General features: G+C 35.4%; 1 long non-coding RNA gene across 1 annotated transcript in view; it reads right to left on the bottom strand.

The window, feature by feature from the left end:
* Positions 1–20,820, bottom strand: part of LOC145668017 (uncharacterized) — a 52,282-nt gene that overhangs the window by 4,353 nt on the left and 27,109 nt on the right. Inside the window, exon 3 of the long non-coding RNA XR_014127943.1 lies at positions 13,613–13,822. This is a non-coding gene — a long non-coding RNA (uncharacterized LOC145668017). The remainder of the gene's footprint in view (positions 1–13,612; positions 13,823–20,820) is intronic.

The raw sequence follows: 20,820 nt of genomic DNA, 5'->3' as shown, positions 1-20,820 counted from the left end.
TAACGGTATTTACAGTGAAATAAAACAAAAATCAATGGAATACGGTTTTCTCGGACGCCGTAACTTTAGTTTAAGATACATGGCTAACAAATTCGTTTAAGTTGCATTGAAAGTCATAAAACGGAATACAGCCTTGCGCGTTATTTACTTCTACAATTCTTTGTTTCTTATTTTGTGAATTTTTGTCATCTATGAAATTTCTACGAAATCCAATTCCAGGGAAAGTAGATCTAATGATGACATGCTTCTTAAGTGCAGTACGATTACTATTACTGTTGCTACTAAGATTAGGTTCGGTTACATTACCGGTAAAATTAGGTTCAGTTCTCATTCGTTTTACCGGTGGCGAAATGCCGTGTGTCCTAACAGGGCTGTATTTGTTCTTTCCACGATATTCACATTACTTTGTCCTGCCACGGTTTCTGTCCCACGAAGACTCCATCTGGGCATCCAATGTATCTCTGTCCTGCTTCTTAAAAATAGACTCATCGTTGTCAGCGGATAATTTTTATCTGACTTCTTTCCCTTTCTGTCAATCTACTCTTCTCTTCGCAGATCATTTCGACGTCCATTTGTGTACTCCGTCCTCTTTCCTCGGAACTTATCTCTCCGCTTGCGATCATATTCATCGTTGCTGCCTTCCATCATTAGCCTTGCAACCTTATTAGAAATAAGTTCTTTGTTTCCATCCGCTTCAAAGGTTTGCAAAACAGGAACAGAATCAATACACTGTGAGTCACTGTTTGTCTGTGAATTATCACTGGATGGAAAATTTAGACAAATTCAGGAGTCATGCTGATTGTCTTGGAAACAATCACCGTTCTCCGCATACTCGTTGTTTTGATCCATTGCACTCTGCTCTGTTTTACGATGACTCTAATCTAATTTCGAAAGTAACTGTTGTGTCATCTGCTTTAAAAGTTGTGATAACTGTTGTGTCATATGCTGATCATTATTGTCCACTTGTTGCTTCATTTGCCCAATCTGCTGATTCCCTTGTCCAATCTGCTGATTCATTTGCTCACTAAGTTGTTTGATAAGGTCAGCTATGTTTGAGGATATATTTATTTCTATATTACCACTTGCTTCAGGTGTATTTACACTCCAGTAACACTCATCTTAATATTTCTGTAAATTTTTCTTCCACTCCTTAACAAGGTATATTACGTGTTGATGGATTTGATAAAACTGCTACATAATCTTGAAATCAATCTAAAGGTTTTCCTTAGTCAATAGACTAGTCTTTATTAAGTAACGTTATCTTATTCATGAATTATGGCTAGTATACTTCGAAACAAATCCACATGTAAAGTTAATTATTTAGAAGATTGTTTACTTATCTTCTCATAAATCTCCCGAAATCCTGAGGCGGAAACCACCAATTTGTAACGTAACTTATTTTTGTATATTTTATAGCGTTACACTTCAGCCGCAGTCCGAATATTTCTAATCTAGTCTACTATTTTACCAAAATCCATTTAAACATTCCATCTTGGTAATAGTTTTATTATAATACGTAACGAACTAAACATTTACACCCTTTTAATAACATAAATTTTGATTCTACAAGATGGATCCTCTGTTATATCTTATATTTCTTGTTGTTTTGACTACCAAACAACACATATCATCAAATTACCATGTCAACATAACATCAATCATAATATCAGAAAGACATTAATTCTATTTCCTTTTATATTTTGTTCTTCTTCTTTTAGCTAGGTTGTGCATATTTTAATAGCACATATTGTCCGTAAATACAAGTAATGGTATTAAGAATTACACAATATCATTATATTTTCGCCCTTATCGTAATCAAATAGTAAAATCTAGGATAGTTTTGCAAAAGGTTCACTCATTCGCTATGAAATACCTTACGTCTGATTATAAGAATTCCTTCATTTTTCGTGCTACCTGTAACTTTTTGCTGTCAAGCCTTATTAGGCCTGACATGTTGCGGCTTATACATAACTAGCAGCGTTCACCCCGCTTCGCTGCGGTCACCCCGGAACGCAATAAACTTTGTTACTTAGATAATTTTTACTTTTTCGCTTTCAAGTGATATGATAAAAACCATAGAAGATTGCAGTAAATCTTAACATTATATCGCCTGTCATTTATGTTAACCCTCCCCGCTTCGCTGCGGTCATCCCGGTGCTGGCATATTGTAAAAGTGTCTGTAAAAATAAGCAAATCAATTAAAAAATTTTAAACAGAAGATTCAAGCTATTTTCCGCTGTATATCGCCTGTCATTTATGTTAACCCGCCGAGTGACACGGTCATGCGGGTTGCATATAAATACGTTTATTTTTACCTATGATGAACTAATAACAAAGGATTTGTACGTTATGGACACTTGAATGGTCAATTATCTCAAGACACTGGTAATTAAAAATTAAAGTGATATGATAAAAACCATCTAGGGTCCAAATCCTAATAACTCCCCAAAAATGAAAGAAATTGGTTCAGCCGTATTAGCGTGATGAGCGGACAAAGGATTTTGTACGTTCTCTTTTATATATATAGAACTAGCAGCGTTCACCCCGCTTCGCTGCGGTCACCCCGGAACGCAATAAACTTTGTTACTTAGATAATTTTTACTTTTTCGCTTTCAAGTGATTTATAGCGCCTGTTAGTTATGTTAACCCGCCGAGTCACAGGGTCATGCGGGTTGCATATAAATACGTTTATTTTTATACCTATGATGAACTAATAACAAAGGATTTCTACGTATGGACACCTGAATGATCAATTATCTCAAGACACTGGTAATTGAAAATTAAAGTGATATGATAAAAATCATCTAGGGTCCACATCCTAACAACCCCCCAAAAATGAAAGAAATCGGTTCAGCCGTATTAGCGTGATGAGCGGACAAAGGATTTTTTGTACGTATTGACACCTGATTGGTCAATTATCTCAAGACACTGGTAATTGAAAATTAAAGTGATATGATAAAAACCATCTAGGGTCCAAATCCTAACAACCCCCCAAAAATGAAAGAAATCGGTTCAGCCGTATTAGCGTGATGAGCGGACAAAGGATTTTGTGCGTTCTCTTTTATATATATAGATATATGTTAGATTTAGGGTACTAACACCATCTCATGAGCAAAAGGCTCAATACGTTTTGGGATATTTGATATATTAAAACAAATACAGATATTATATTCTTTTGATCGTGTTTCGTGACTTGAATTATGTGGGATGAGAATATTTTCTCGAGAATGTAAACGAGAACTGAAATAATATTTCAAGAACGGAGACGTGACATTAAAATCTTATTTCTCATTTAGTCTCCTCACACAGGCAGCATTAATTAAATAATATGCGTAGAATATAAATAATCATTTAGCACCAAATTTCTTGGCTTAAATAAAGGCACTAGAATGTTGTGAATTGTACAAGAAATGCAAGAGTATGTAGTTTTCGTTTTATATTTCTTGGCTTTACTTTGGTATAATGTTTGTGACTCATGAAGCCTCTTTCTAACACTAATATGAGATTTTCCCCTGATATTGATGTCAGTCTTCCATCGACTAAAGGAAAAGGTAACTTCTCAAATCAGGCCATTTTGTTTATACAGTGTGATCAGACGATAATGAAATATTTACATAATCGACAAAAAAGAATGGTAATAATAAAAAATGGTGAAACACGTAAGTGTAGTACACATTAAATTATTAATTGAAAACTAGAAAAGAAAATATTATTAAACAGCCTTATGATATACCGCATAATATTGTGCGTTACTCTTATGTTACTCTACATTGAAAATGTATAAGGTGCGTTCAAAATATATGTACCATTTGATGTAGACTCAAAATGAGCGAGAACATTTTAGTGAAATTGAAGAGGATAGATTATTAAACTTTAAAGAATAATTGTGAAACATTGAAAATTTCTTAACGGTAGTTTTACCTTTCTTAGATGCGTAGCTGAAGATAATTATGTTCTACATTCAAATGTGATATAATGGGTTCTTTATAAAGAAGCAACGATTTGCCGTAAAATTTTAGTTTGCATGAAGTGAAAATGCTCCGTGTATTAATCAGAAGCTGAAAGATGTGTGTGGGGACAGTAAACTTGCAGAAAATTCTGTTCGAAAACCTGTCCGTGAATTCACGGTAGGTTAGATATCAACGAATGATTTGTCAAAGATTGAAAATTCAAGTTGTATGACAATCTCTGAAGACATTGCCCGTGTTGAGAACCTAGTATTGAATAAGAAACGGCGAACTGTATTGAGCATCTGCAATCTAACGGAGTTCTCACATGGGATTCTGGAACGCATAGAAACTGACTGCCTGAAGCAGAGAATGGTCAGTTCACGTTCACCCCAAAGTAGTTGGACAAGGTAAAGAAAAGTGTCACGCAGACAAATTCCAAATGACTAACTTTGAATAGAGTGTTGCTAATGGATAACTGACACCGTTATCGTTATAGATAAAACGATTATGTTGGAAGAAAGGCAGTCGAAACAGTGGGAAAATTCTTCCTCATCCCGACTCAAGAATATTCTTTATATTCCGTCAAACGAAAAGTTCTCCATCCATATTCTGGGATAGAAGGGGTATAATTCTAGCTCATTATGTATCAAAATCATATACAATTACTGTGTGCAGTTTTCTGAGAATAGATTGTTTTCGGCATTGCAAGAAAATCGACCACGGCAGTTCAAAGTTTCTTTTGAACTGAGACAAAGCACCGGAGCATTTTTTTCAACTCTTTGTAGCACTAACAACTCGAACTCTCCGACGTCCACCATATTACCCAGATCTTTCTACTAGTGAATTCTGTTGTTTCTCAAATTCAAGGATTCCTTGCCGCTCGGATATTTTTAATCCGGAAATTCCCTCAGAATGACCGTAAACTAATTTCTCAAAAGCACACCCCAAAATTACTTCGCTGATGCTTTTAAGAAGTTCATGCAAAGCTTGCGGCCAAGATTACATTGAAAATTGGCATAAGGGTTGTAAACACGATTCTATCGAATTATTAAAAATGACCAGTGCTAGATGTAAACAGCGTATGCTGTTAATATGTAATTTGTATTATTATTACGTCAGGACGAACAGTTTACAGTTTTACTGGTGCTTGAAACATCCAAAGTTATATTGCAGGTGATGTGTTTATTATATCTATGTAGTAGATAACGTAAAATATATTATTATGTACGATGTTGACACGTATTATATTTATAAAAATATTCACAAACTATTACGTATGAAATTAATACTTGTACAAAATATAAATTTTATACAATGAAGAGAAAAAGTCCATAAAGAGAAAAGTAAGTACAAGTGTGAAAGACCACCATTGATAATATTAGGAACCTTTTAGTGTAGTTTCTTGCTACGCAGTACGAATTGTAACCTGAAACAGAGAGAAAACTTCATCTTTTAATAGTGAGAGATATTCGTAACAAAATCTGTGGCTTAAGGTTGAAATTCAGTCAAGGAACGAACCACATGAAAAGCATAACATTAAAATTATGATCAATGACGCTGGCAAATTGTTCTCTCATCTCATTTGGTCATTCTAAGAGCGAACGCACGTACAACTTAAGATGTTGTATAGAAAACATTATTTTACTACGAATTATGAGAATTATATATTGTAGGAATATTCAGCGTGAAATTTAAATTTCAGAAACCATTAGTTTGCACTTTTCGCTTTCAGCGGAGTGTGTTTTCACTTGTTTGCAATAAAAAGAAAGAAATGGAAAAAGAAAGAAAATAGTTTATAATTAATTGAATTAGTGAAACTTTGAACTTCGTAGTTTTCCATTACTAAAATATGTTCAGATGTTGTTCATTCATCATCTTTTTTAGTTTCTATTCCCCGCTTTTAAAGGTGTTATTACAATGAACTAAATTCGGTTAATGTCGTTAGAGTTTCTTATTGAGGAATCTGGTTGTAATGCTGTATAACTTTTGTTTGTTTCGTTGAAGTGTAAAGTTTCTTTCCAACATAGTAGATAAGAATGCTGACTGTTATATGTGTAAAGCTCTAATGAGTAAAGAGCTGCTTGTCTGGATATAGCAGACCAGTCAAAATTTATTTAATATTGTTATATGTATTCTAAATTTATTATAGGTGCTGCAGTAGATATTTCAATAAGAAATTTGCATATAGCGTTAGGCTTACTAAATAGGCCTAACAACTCATAAGCATTACCATATATAAATTATAAAACTATTCTGCAAAAGAAGCATTAACCAAAATGTACCACTAGAGACGTAGTTTAATACCACATATGATTTTCACTGAAAATGACATCAATATAAACTCATATATATAATTTAGTAATATAAACAGATACGTAATATACTCCTGTAAAAGACATATAAACGAACATAAAAAACGACAGCGAACACAATACTTTTTTTCTTTTAATATGTTTGCATATTGCCATTTCTAATTCACATAACACATCTTGCCAATCTCCCAACATCTTCCCCCGGTCTCTGCAAGACAATGTTTTGTACCATCTCCTTTCTTTCATCTTTGGACCTAATTGATCGTCGACCTCTGCACGATCTCCCTTCTTGATCAAATTCCTTGCCATACTAATTTTGAGCACTAAGCTATCTGAGCGCACAGCTCCACTTACATTTTCGAGCACACAGCTCCTGTTGAGCACTAAGCTCTCTAAGCACACAGCTCCACTTAAATTTCTGAGCATACAGCTCATGTTGAGCACTAAGCTCTTTGCGCACACAGATCCTGTTGAGCACTAAACTCCCTGAGCACACAAGTCCATTTAAACTTTTGACCACTAAGCTCACATTTCCTTCTGTGACTTTACTTATGACCTTTACCATTTCTTTTTCACCTTGACCGAATTTAAGTTTGCGTACCTCAAACAAACTTGCATCATCATTGCAATAGCCGAATCATAAATTTTTTATAGCGTTGATCCGTTTCAAGTAAGACTGCGCCATTTATTATATGTATTTTAAATTTATTATAGGTGCTGCAGTAGATATTTCAATAAGAAATTTGCATATAGCGTTAGGCTTACTAAATAGGTCTAACAACACATAAGCATTACCATATATAAATTATAAAACCATTCTGCAAAAGAATCATTAACCAAAATGTACCACTAGAGACGTACTTTAATACCACATATGATTTTCACTGAAAATGACATCAATATAAACCCATATATATAATTTAGTAATATAAATAGATACGTAATATACTCCTGTAAAAGACGTATAAACCAACATAAAAAACTACAGCGAACACAATACTTTCTTCTATTAATATGTTTACATATTGCCATTTCTAATTCACTTAACACATCTTGCCAATCTCCCAACATATATTAGGATTAATTTTTCGTTGTGTAATAGGCCAACAATTCGATGAAATGTAAGTGGCTCCCGATATAATTTGTGATTGTCTCTTTACTATGTACTAAACAATATATTCCTGGCTCAAAATTTTATATCCGTAGCCTATTAAGTTTACCTTATGAAAATGTTAAAAGTTTACTTTAAAACTCAAATGGTTGTAACTGAAGCTTTGTATTGATGTTTCCCTATCTACAGGTGTAGTTTTTGAACCGTGAAGTCGACAATTTTGACAAAGTTGGCAAAACGTTTCCTATTTTACCTGTATTGTATATCTAGTAGCTAACATTTCTTTTTACAAAATATTTCCTACGTTTCCTTAGCTGTAACATTAAAGAGCTCTGTCATTGATAAGAACTGTTTCAAAATTCCGACCAGAATATTTTTCTTTATTGCTTTTTGTTTTTATATTCCAGAATTACAACTGTATATGAAACCTTTATAATAACAGAAAAACTATGAAATATCTTACCATTCTTTCAATAAAAAAATTAATGTCTTAATTATGTCTGACGACAGTGTACCTTTTAAAAGTACATATGTTTATGCCGCACATTTCGTTTGAATTATATCAATGGCATTAAACGACTAATCAGGGACGACGCCACAGGGACAAGGACCTTATAGTAACTACGTTTTCCCTCAAGTTGTAAATCAAGTAATATGAAATTACCTGCGCTCCCTCAAAAATAATTAACCCCGACTCCATTGCCGCATCACGAAAAAATGAAGCTTTAGCTGTCGCTGCGTCTAATGTAAACAAAGCTGATTTTTACAGTTTTATTTAAGGTAAGTAATGCACATATACACTTTCCAGATTTCATCTTTGTATTTATTTATTTCCATCATTACGAATGGAATTACAGTCTATTTATTTTATACTTAATATTTGACAAAATAAATGTCTTTATATGGCTATCAGATTAAAACTGTTAAATTATTTTAATTATTTGGGCAGAAGTTGATTTTTTTGCAACTTTGACCACAATTATTTCCTCCGTACTTATGTTAACCTTGGGAAAACAACATATAATTCCAAGTAACAAACTGGCAGACAGTGCTAGAAAATAGACAAACAAAAAAAGTTTTAAATGCATTTAGTTCCCAAAGACTTGAAATTTGTTTAATAATGATGTGATTTTTGTAATAGTCATAAAAAGGTATGCATTAAGCTCGATAGATTGATTTCCAATTAATAATAAAATGAACCGATATTGGCATTTTATATTGATACCGAGGAAATATTAATATGCAATTAACTTTAACTGCTCAACTAATATTTTTTTTTTCAAAAGACGTTCCAAATTTTATATTTTTTTATTTATTACCTTTGTTCTACATTTAAGGTAAAAGTGAGTGAAAGCAAATATTAAACTTACACAAAATTTAGGCTCGAAATAGGCACTTGAAAATTGCCGATTTTAAAACCACGAGTATACTCGTTCAAGATACAAATAAATGTATTTTATTATTGGTGTTACTTTTTGAAGACTTACTGGTGTAAATAAACTAAAACGAATGTTTACAACATGTATAAAGTGTGTTCAATTTATTGAAATTTAGGCTGATGAAAATTTAGGATGATCTTTCCACAAAAATTACTAAAATCCCGAATATCTAAATTCTACAATAAGTACTACCAAATTATACTAGAATATTGTGCAAAAGCAAAGGAAATATATATTTTGATGCGTATCAATTTATTTTAAAATATTTTAGAATACAGTATCACAAGCTAGTAATAAAATAGCAGAGTTGCATTAGAAAGTCTCCGTACATTTTTAGGAACAACACTGTTTCAATATTTATTCCTATATGGAAAGCTGTAAAACGGGATAAAACGCACAAAGCTACTTTCAATGTTCTTTAATCGTTCAACATACAACCACACAGAAAACGAGAAACAATAATATAAATAAATATTCCTTTAAATTTATACTGCAGAAAATTTTAATACTATACAAGAATATACCACTATTTCAAAGAGAAACAAGCAGATAAGTTAATTTCTGATACACTGTACATTAGGGTGGCCGAATTTCAAGGTGTTTCGAAAATTGGTTCGGCGTATTGGTTAGAGGCTCTCTTTTAGTGGGCAAAGTGTAAAGTTTTTTTTTTTTTTTTTTTTTTTTTTTTTTAGAATTTTTACTCAACGTTTTCATGTGCCGCATCGAGGTTTTATGAAAAAGGTATGGAACACACATTTCATGGTAAAATATTTCACGTTTCTGGCTGTGTAAATTGCATATATTCTGGTCTTTTTAAACTTCAACTTTGGAGACAGTTTTAACTATACTTAATTCACCTTTTCAAAACCACTTATGTGCAGTTCTTCGCTTAAATTGGCTAAATTTCAACACTTAAGACAAGAATGTTGCGTTTTTTATATGCATGTATAAAAGTGGATTTACTTTTTTAGCCTAAGAGTAGAGTTTATTTTTTTCTGTAATGCAATTCATTATCAACATTCTTGACCAAGTATGCTTAGGAAAAAATAATCCAGAACTCATCACGACTTCGAGATCCACCCTCCCGCCTTGTTTAATTTTCTGCCACGGCCTTGTTGTGTCCTCACTTACTTGCTTTACTTTTCTAGATTTTATAATCTTTTTTTCGACTAAAATTTTGGCATTTCCTTGCGAGAAAGCAAGGCACATCGTATGAATCAGTCGAGACTTGCTGGCCCATACACGAATTGAGAAGCTTGCGTCACCGAACGCATCATTAGATCTACTGCTTTGGTATGACACGGAAACGCAGTTATTTCTTCTCCGGGTATTGCAGCTGACTTAATATTTTATTTAATTTCGTCGTCGGAGAGCATGTTTGTGAGAGGAGGTTCTGTAGGGGACAAATTCTTCCACTCCACCATATCATAGTAATCCTCCGTGAAAATTTATTTTAGGAACGGTGAATTCTGGATTGATTTATCCTTTTTATGAAGTTTTTCTTCTTAATGCTCCTCCAACAAAGTGTACGAACTTTCGGACTAGCATCCGTGATCATTCCAAGAAGAAAGTTTTCCGGGCGAACGAAGAAGCCATTCGTACGTAATACAGAGAATACTATCTGCTTAGGTTCCTGGGTAGAAATTGGGATAGTCGTCTAAAGTTCCATAGATGACGCGATCCTACACAGCACTATGGCTTTTCCTTGATGCCAAAAAAGACCCGGGAGTATACCTTGACGATGTATTGTAGAAGACACACCAATGCCTCGCAAGTCTCGCTGTGATAATGTACAAACAAAGAATGCGACATACGGTGTTGACCCAACATGACCGGACTACTTAACCGGGTTTTTAGTTCGCCAAGTTTTAAGAAAAATATCCTGAGAGAATTGCTCTGCATATTGCTACTAAATATTGTTGGTCCGCACTGAGGTCTTAAACTTTTGCGAATTCATCCAACCAGTCAAGATTTATTGGTTGGTATTTTACCAAGTGCGCATCCTCACAGTTGTCGAGCTTTCTTCCCATAGGTCCCGAAAGTGTTTTTGGACCCGATGTTCCACCGTCGAAATGTGTTATTAAGTGACGAAGCGGTAGTTTATTACCATGAAAAAGACAAACAATAAATTGAAATTCTTTATTTAGTTTTTTAAAAGATAGAGCCCGTGTTGGTTGATGTACCTTCACAGCCAACTGCTACCAACTTTGATAGATCAGTTCCGTTTTCATCCAGAAATTTGTACACGGACGCGGCGATATCCTCTCCATTACCAGACTGCGACACGACGTGGTCTAAATATGTTGAACCTGGTTATTCCTCTATTATTAAATGTTTTTCGATTAGCCGTTTACACCAATGTTTTCCTTTTTTCATTTGCGTTAGGGCCTGGTCTATTATACCATTGAAAGACGTCAACCCTACCAGATTTTCCAGATAAGTTGCCATTTTCTTGAACAGCTGCGCTGAATTTCCTCTTTTCCCTCCTGGTCTTATTTTTATCAATAACGTGGTCTTTACGCTTCGTTGAAATGATTCCTGCATCTTAAATTACTGCACTACCGATATATGGGATTGCCCGGAGAAGAAATAACTGTAATTTCGTGCCATACTCAAAAAGTTGAACGAATGGTGCGTTTCGTGACGCAAGCCTCTCAAATCTGTGTGGGCATGCAAGTCCCATCGGATTCATGCGATGTATCTTACTTTCTTGCAAGAAAATATCAACATTTGGGTCGAAAAAAGATTATGCAATCTAGAAAAGTAAAGCAAATAAGTGAGGACACAACAAGGCCGTGACAGAAAATTAAACAAGGCGGGAGGGTGGATCTCGAAGTCGTGATGAGTTCTGGGTTATTTTTTCCTAAGCATACTTGGTCAAGAATGTTGATAATGAATTGCATTACAGAAAAAAATAAACTCTACTCTTAGGCTAAAAAAGTAAATCCACTTTTATACATGCATATAAAAAACGCAACATTCTTGTCTTACGCGTTGAAATTTAGCCAATTTAAGCGAAGAACTGCAAATAAGTGGCTTTGGAAAGGTGAATTACATATCGTTAAAGCTGTCCCTAAGGTAGAATTTAAAAGAAATCAGAATATATGCAATTTACACAGCCAAAAACGTGAAATATTGTACCGTGTAATGCGTGTTTCATAGCTTTTTCATAAAACCTCGATTCGGCACATGAAGGCGTTAAGTAAAAATTGTAAAAAAAATCTGGTACACTACGCCCACTAAAAGATACCCTCTAACCACTTCGCAGAACCGATTTTCGAAAAAAGTTGAAATTCAGTCCACCCTACTGTACATGTATTTTTTACTAGTATCATTACGTGAATAATTAATTGCCTGCACCGCAAAGTACTACCTAAAACTGGTGAAATGAAAGTTGACACTGTGTACTTCGCATAAAGCTAGCAACGTAAGAGTTTGCTGTTTAAACTTCCAGTCAGACTCTTTTGTGTTGCACGAATATTCTCGTGATCATAATTTATAGGCAAAATAAAAATCCCGAGATAATCCGTTATTTAAGTTAGGCTGTTAAGAAATACTTAGATTTACTTCATACATTTATACGCAACAATAGATTTACTTCATACACTTAAACAAAATATTTTAAAGATTTGAAACAATGAGTTAGAATTGTTTGGCAAGTAAATAATAAAAAATTTGAAACTTGTTGAATTCCTTTGGAAATGCTGTAATTTTTTTCTTTTTAATAATTTTTTTAAATATATTCCAATGAAAGCCCCTATAAATGAATAAAAAACTATTAATCAATAGATAAACAATAACTGATCGCAGATTTAAAAAACACGGCAAAACCTTAAAAATAAAAGCAAAATGAAAAAGAATATTGGAGAATGGACACGAGAAAAGATTTCTACATGATGTGAAGATGTTGGAAAAGCTTATTGTCTCAGATTGTCTACTCGGTAACACAATATTCAGACTACAAGAAAAAATATTATGCAACCACATAATCAATGTTTGAGCAATATCTTACCTTATGATTGCCTAGTTTGTAGCCAGTAGCTGCATGACAGGCCACTAAAAATTTGTGCCAAGGAATAACGTTGTATGTGAGGAAGTACTATGGAGTATATGAACAACAGCGGGTACGGTAATAGTACCGAAATCTATTTTTTAAAACTGCATCTCTTGTACAAAACACTAAATTAACTTGGCGTGGCATGGCAGGTTACTCTGATGCCAGTTCTTAACAAAATAAAAGGAAGAAACAGATTAGTTGCACCAAAACACACACTTCAATTCTACAAGTTGTTTTTATGCCAATCTTTAACCAAAATAAAAACAAAATCGGTTGCATCAAAACACTTACTTCATTCATATTTATATGGAAGTGAATGTAAAATATTTTTGTTACATGTACTGCATCATATCCTCCAGGTTCTCTTTCTCCTCCTACTTCTTCATGAATGATAACGGGCCCGGCCTAAGACAGGACGGTTCTCTGTAATTATGAATGACTGTAATGAAGAAGCATTTTTCCAGGTGGTGTATCTCTCTCAAGGCAGCAACAAAGGTAGGATCGTGTATGTTTCCTGTATAGAATGCCTACATGCTTATAAGGTGGAACATTATTTTTTCTTCTGCATATTACCAACCGTTATCATAACTACACATAATACATTCACAGTACCCAATACTATATAACATATGTAACTGTAAAAGTTGAGATGCGAAAAAGATAATTTTTTATACCTGACCATTTACTGTTTGATGCAATAGTTTAATAGTGTCATTTGGACATAATTCTTGTTTCTTAGTTACCTCTAATAAAATTCATTCTTCCCTTTTCTAGTTTTTATGCTTCTTCTGCATCCTAGCTTCATGCATCATGCTTCTACCATCCTTCCATTGATTTGTATATTTTCCGTTTTCGGCTTCTATGAATCTCTTACACATCGCTAGCAGATAAGTAACTCTTTGCATATTACGTCTCGAATGTAACAATCTTCACTTTAACGATGTATGATAAATCTGCAATGAAAATATTGTAACAAACAGTTACAAAATCATGTTGCAGCAAACCGGATGTATATTAAACTGCACTCTACCAGGAGCATTGGTATTTCACGGGATGAAAGTATCGCCTCCATTCATTAGACTGAAAATTCTGACACAAAGTTTATGTTTTTCTTCTGTTAGATAAAGACTATTATTTTACCTTCGAAAATAAAACTTGTAGAAGTCCATTGAAGATACTATATTTTTCTTTTGTTAATAGTTTTAATCGAACCCTCTACAATTGAATAATAAACTATTAATCAATAAATGATAAAAACTGACTGTTGATCTGATTGACTCATCAAAACGTTAAAAAGTTACCGTAAACAGGCCATAACGAAAATTAACGAAGAAAATCAACCTATTTTGCAATAGGTTATAGAATGGAAAATAAAGTGTAATGGCGTTTGTTTTTATCTTCAATGCTAATAGAATGAATAGAATAGGATGAAACATAAAACACAAACACCAATATGTCCAACAAACATTTCAAATACATCAAACGTTTCCAATAACCTAGAATCTTCTTTAAAAATTTTCATTTTATTTATTCACAACGAATCTATCTTCTCTAGCAGGAAAATACTTCTTACAAAATTTAACATGTCCTTTTATTCTTACTTGGGGATTTTCAATATTCTCAAGACACACAGTATTTTGCGTAGGTTTACTTAATACACATAAAAGTTCACCACAAAATGGAGCAATGTCTGGACAAAGATGTTTTTCAGCAAATAGTTTTAACATCTGTTTTATCAAAACTGGATCTCCTATTTAAAGATTACCGGTACGTGTTTTTGCGAATATACTTATTCACTATGCTTCCAGACTCTTACAATGTTCCTACAAATTATATAAAACTTCTGTTCTTTGTTTTAATCCTCCTCTAATACCTCCTCTAATAACTACTTCACATCTAAAGGACGAAAAACTTCTTTGCCATAAAACTTTTACTTGGTGCGTTCCCAATACTTTCCCTTTGGCTAATGTTTGGTACTATATGCTATTTTTGATAGTAATTCGGCCGAATTCCCAATGACAGTTAAATAGACCTGTGCCAAAATTCACAGAGTTACTTACGGACACGTTTCACTCATTTTAACCTGTTTCAGAAAATAAGCACCTTCATTCATTTGCCTTATTTCTGTCTTCTACAGCCAAAGTAACCTCAATGAAAAATTGACTTATAAAGGGTTTCCATTTTATGGAAAATCCTCCAATGGTTTTACATTCTTACTACATTCAATTTTTTATTGACTACACTCTTAGCTGTTCTGAGAGAGAATACCCCGACCAACGCTTGAGTAGTCGTGAGGCAGCCAGTGGCTTTACGTCATCAATCACTCGCACAACAGGTCTTGAACGTCAATGCTGACGTATTGCAAGACTCACTAAAATGGGTTGTCACCTGTTATCTTCGAAATATTGAAAGAGGATTTCACTTACCATAGCTTTTTGACAATTACACTAATTAAGCTTAAGAAAACACTTCAATCAATAAATAAATCATATTATCCATCTCCAAATGAAACTACAAATGAATGACTACCCATGGCCAAATATAAGGCGTTATCTTCTGCGCCCCGTCCCTCTTCAGATGAGAATGAAATTAAAGTTCAAGAAAACTAATTGGACACTAATTGGGATCTAAACACCAAACTCATTGTTCATGCATATAAAGTTTTTGTTCATCCTACTATTAAATATGAACGCGTCGGCTGGTTATCAGTTCCACAAAGGTTTATGACAATCTACAGATCCTGGTACGTCATGTCTTACACTTTGCTTATTCATTCATGCCACGCTCTCCGACTCAAAGATTTGCGTCGTACAACAATACTAACAGTAATACATCGTCTGTTCAGGATCCGCTCTTGCTAATTCAATGCCACATATCAAAAGTTCATCTGATTTTTCAAGAGCTCTAAAACTTGACACCAGCTTTACCACGTTATGCTTATTCACCAATAGAGCATCCTCTTGCTAACCACGAACGTGATCAGACTTCTTCTCTATAAATCAAGTCATCACATTTATAGTCACCGTCCCTTCATCTATAGCATATAACTTCATCAATGCACCACTTTACCGTTTAGTAACAGGGCTCCAAGTGTCTAAACCCACTCTGAGTAGCTCGTGAGCGGAAGATTAACACCTTCGTCACAACTAACATTCAATAGCCTTGTGTTCTGTAACCTGCATTTCACGTCATCATTTACATTACACACCATGCTAAAACCTGCTTTTGTATGCGTAAATAAAAATGTAATAAACAAATAAAACCCTGATATCCATCTGCAAATAGACCTATAAGTAAATTGATACTCATGGCACAGAGAACGCGTTACCTTCTGAGGCCCACTCATCTTCTGATGGGAATGAAACTGCTCCTAAGAAAGCGGTTGACTCACAAAAAAGTCGGTTTTCACATTCTACAGTGTTGAAACAATGTCTTACGCACTTCAATGGGAAACTCGATGTCATTATTTTCCATATCCTAGTTGTAGTAGTTGCAATTTGATTTCACCTCATCAAATTATATTGTGTATAATCAGTTGTTCACAGTAATGTCCATTCCACTGTGTGAGAGAGGAGTGAGAGTGATGGGACGAAATCAATGTGTTACCGAATAATTACTCATACCTCAATATTGAATGTTAGTTATTAGGATACATTCTGTGTAAATAATGTAGTTAGTAGAATCTTCATCAAGATGTATATTGAAGGCTAGGAATCTCTTATACGTTCTTTTAGGACGGAATCTTGAATTATGCAAAAAGTTATTTGTAGGCTTACTTAGAACTCAATTGGTAATGGAATCAATTATGTCGAGTAATGAATTGGCGTGCAATAGATATCTCATATGTAATCACTGTGTGTGTGTTTGCTCGTAGTAAGGAATCTCTTATGCCTAACTTGGTAGTTTGGATCATACTTCTTTGGATTATAATTATTTTCACAGTCACATACTGTTACTTCTGTGCAAGATGATTTTCTTCCCAACAAAAAAGTCACTCGAATCTACAAGAAAGAAGGAACAGTGTGACCCTGAGGGATAGACCAAGCTGAGACACGCGAATTGTGATCACAACATCGGGCTATATCAGACGCAGAACTGCAATGAGCGTGGTGTGTTTACTCTTCGCTATTGACTTTTACACCTGCTTTCCAGGGTGTCGTCCACATTGTATGTTATGATGTATCTGGCAAAGTTTGTTTTTGTGTTTGGAAAGTAGAGTTCACACAGTGCATATTATATGAGTCAAAATGCGTCACTTTACTTGTGTTCATGGGAAAGAATCCCTTTCACCTTTGAAGGTACTTTCTTTTTGTTTTTGTTTTCTTTTTGGTGATTTTATAATGTTAACAGTAAACTCGTTTAAGATAGTATCACTCAATATTCATAGAATCAGTTCCGATCATAATAAGGCCCTTCTAAAACAGTTTCTCTAAAGCCGCCGACCATATGTTTGCTTTCTACATCAGATGTCAGTTCTCTCCTTACATCATTGGAGTTTCTTACAGATTACCAAGCTATTATTAACCGCGATCAAGAGACTGGAGTCGCGATTTTGGTACCAAAGGGTGTCAGTTATGATCATGTTGTGTTAGCATCTGAAGAAAGGGCTATACGTTGTTATAATCTGTTCATATGTTTCATAGCATTGTATGGGCATTCTGGTTTTTTACGTACAAAAGAGAGGAATGAGTTTTATGCAACTACCATTCCTTCCTTACTTCCTACGGGAATTCCTCATTTTATAATTACCGGGGATTTCAATGCAATTGTTGATCCCCGAGATTCTCTGACGCCTACCACGCCTTGTCCTACTTTGTCGGAGCTTATTCGTGTCCTAAAATTAAAAGACGCTTTAGTTGTGTCAAATTCAAAGCATGCATTCACACACTGCACTACTACGACGAAGAGTAGAACGACAGGGCATACATTTCAGAGAGTTTATGCACTGTGGTGAAACAACAATATACAATTCCAGTGGCGCTGTCAGATCATGCCGCAATTGAAGTAGCTTTTAAAATGACTTTCTTTCTACCACCGGCTCGGGGTCCTTCCTATTGGAAGATTAATACTGAAACCCTGTCTCACCCGCAGGTTGTAGCGGAATTCTCGCGTCGATTACCTTATTAGTGTAACATGCAGCGGTACTATCCCTCTGTGATTTCCTGGTGTAATTTATATTGTAAACCTAAATTACAGTATTTTCAATGGCAAGGGCGGATCATCAAGGAAGACGACCACCATTTACAAGAATTTTTATATCAAGCTTTCTGCGAATTTTGGAATGCTCCGACTTCTCTGGAAAACCTGGCTTGCATTAACGGTATCAAACACCGATTGAAAACGATTTACTCCCATACTTCAATCAGTGCGTATTTGTCGGAAGACTTTTATCATAGTTTTCCGGCGGAGACTATAACTATTTATCATGTTGATTGGATTTTGCAACAACGGCATTCCACCGCCATTCACGCTCTCATTCTGGAAGATGACACTACCACTACTAATTGTTCGCACATTTTACAAGAGTTCACGCGCTAATATACAGACTTTGCACGTGCTCGTCCCATAGACTACACATATGACCCGGACTTTTTGTCCACGTTATCTCACCATCTCACGGATGATGAGTGTCAGACTTTGATCAATCCCATTAGTTAGGAAGAAATTTACGAAGTCCTTAGGCGAACAAAGGGCCGCAGTACCCCCGGAGAAACGGAATAAAAATATCCAGTTTTATAAACATAATTGGTCTCACCTCAGTCCCTCTCTTACCGCTTTATTTAATGCTTTGTTACGAGGCAAAGCAGTGGGTCGTAATACCGCCCTCATAGTCCTCATTCCGAAATCCCGCTCCGCTCATTATGTTCAGGACTATCGACCTATTTCTTTATTGCCCGTCGATCTTAAATTGTTCACCAAAGTGCTCACAGTCCGACTTCGACCAATCATCCGTCACTACATTAGTCCTTATGTGGCAGCACTCCATGCTACGCATAACCTTTCAAATATTCTTCGCTCTTAGCGCGATATTTCTTTTTAGTTTCATTTTCGGCAGGTGCCCGCGGGTGTATTAGCTGTAGTTTAGAAAAAGCCTATGACAGTTTAGATCACTGTTTTTTGTTGCGGGTACTGGAAGCCTGGAGGTTTCCTTTAGCCTTCTGCACAGTTATTAACAATTTATATACCACGGCCAATTTCTGCATCCAGATTAAAAGACATCTTTCCCCTCTTATTAAGCTGAAACGTGGATTAAGGCAAGGATGTTATCTGTCGGCGACACTTTTTGCATTCGCATTAGATCCTTTACTTAGACAGTTGGCCACCCTGGACCCTCCCGTTTCTTGAGTCAAAATATATTTGGGTACGCGGATGACGTCACCATCACCGGAGTGGATATTGTTCTTATGGCGTGGGTTTTTGCAGTGTTGCAGCCTTTCGCACTTTGCTCCGGATTACAGTATAATATCCAGAAAACTAACCTATTACAGTTCAATGATTTTCATTTACCTGCTAACAAGCCTGGGGTGCCGTGTGCACCTCACGTCACTTCGCTCAATATCCTAGGTATCCCGTTTACGTCGCAACCGACTCCACTTTTGAGGAGATTTGATTCCCGTTGTTATTACAAATTCGCCAGCTTTTGTTTTTCCAGCGTTTCCGTCGCCTTCATTTAATTCATCGTATCCACTTTATCAATATTTACATTGTAGCCAAACTGTGGTACTGGGCTCGAATTGTTCGCTAAGCGGTTTGACTCTTTATTCCTATGGAATATTTGACGTGGCTTCGATTTTCGTATTCCACGTACAGGACTCTATCTTTCCCGTTCACAGGGAGGGTTGGATCCCTAAGACAGTTTTGTAGCGTCCGCAAATATCATTCTATATCTGCTCCCTCATTTTTTTCTTTCTCTTTTCTTTGCATGTTTATTGCAACAGAATTGGCGTCTCATTCACTTCATTTAAACTCCGAATTCTGTTGGGAAGTTTTGCTGTTAATTTTCCTAGCAGGAAGCCAGACATCCTGTCTGCCTTCAAGTCTCGCACACGAGTTCCCCCTTTCTGACCTGTAGTGCAAGATAAGTTAAGATAAACATTCTCCCCTTTTGGTTCTATAAAGAAGCCTGGTTCTTTTTCTATATTTATGTAGTCTTTTAACAAGTTAGATTATTATTATTATTAGTGGTAGAATATTGTTAAGAAAACCCATATAGTTTTGTGTATCTTTTAAATGTCATTTTCTGCTTCTAAAAGAAGATTCTTTTTCGTTCTTCGAAACATTAAATATATATGTAGGTCTTTGGTAGAAAACAAGTAGATAAACTGTCGAAGGGTCTTGAGTTCATTATGTATAAAACCTTTCAAGTTTATTACTTGAAATCTTTTATGTTTAGTATATGTTTTATAGTTTAAGATATTGTTTGTACAATTCACTGTAAATCTAGATGTAAAATCATTCTTCCAGAGAAAGGGGCTCACACACCTAAACCCAAGGACTACACATCACACGCACACACATGCGCACACACAAAATCTTATCTTTTGCCTGGTTCCGCCCAAGGCACCTTGTTCTAGCCAATCTAGATGTTAATGGCATGGTTTGTTTCAATAGCTAGTATCTCCGCCCCTCAGAGTGGAACTCTTCCGAGCTCCTATGCACCCGAAACCGTGTGCAAAGCCAATAATCTTTCTTTTCAGGATACTGGTCCCCCTCGGGCTCCGGCCTAGGTACTTTTTAGATCTCCACGCATGCTCAACCTCTGACCTCACGGTCTTGGTGCAACGTTTGCACACGTTACTATTTTGCATCCAGACCGTAAATTGGTGCCGGTTGCACCCCCGATCGAGGCCCTTAAAAACGCGTGTTTTGGGCTCTCTCATCGGACAACGTCCCTCTCCTGAACCCCTCAGAGACGTGCGGCCTACGAGGAGTACGCAATTCGTTAGGTACG

The sequence above is a fragment of the Thermobia domestica genome, chromosome 1 (genome assembly GCF_964235325.1).
Source record: "Thermobia domestica chromosome 1, izTheDome1.hap1.1, whole genome shotgun sequence".
Classification (NCBI taxonomy): Eukaryota; Metazoa; Arthropoda; class Insecta; order Zygentoma; family Lepismatidae; genus Thermobia; species Thermobia domestica.
This window is presented reverse-complemented; position numbering and strand designations above follow the sequence as displayed.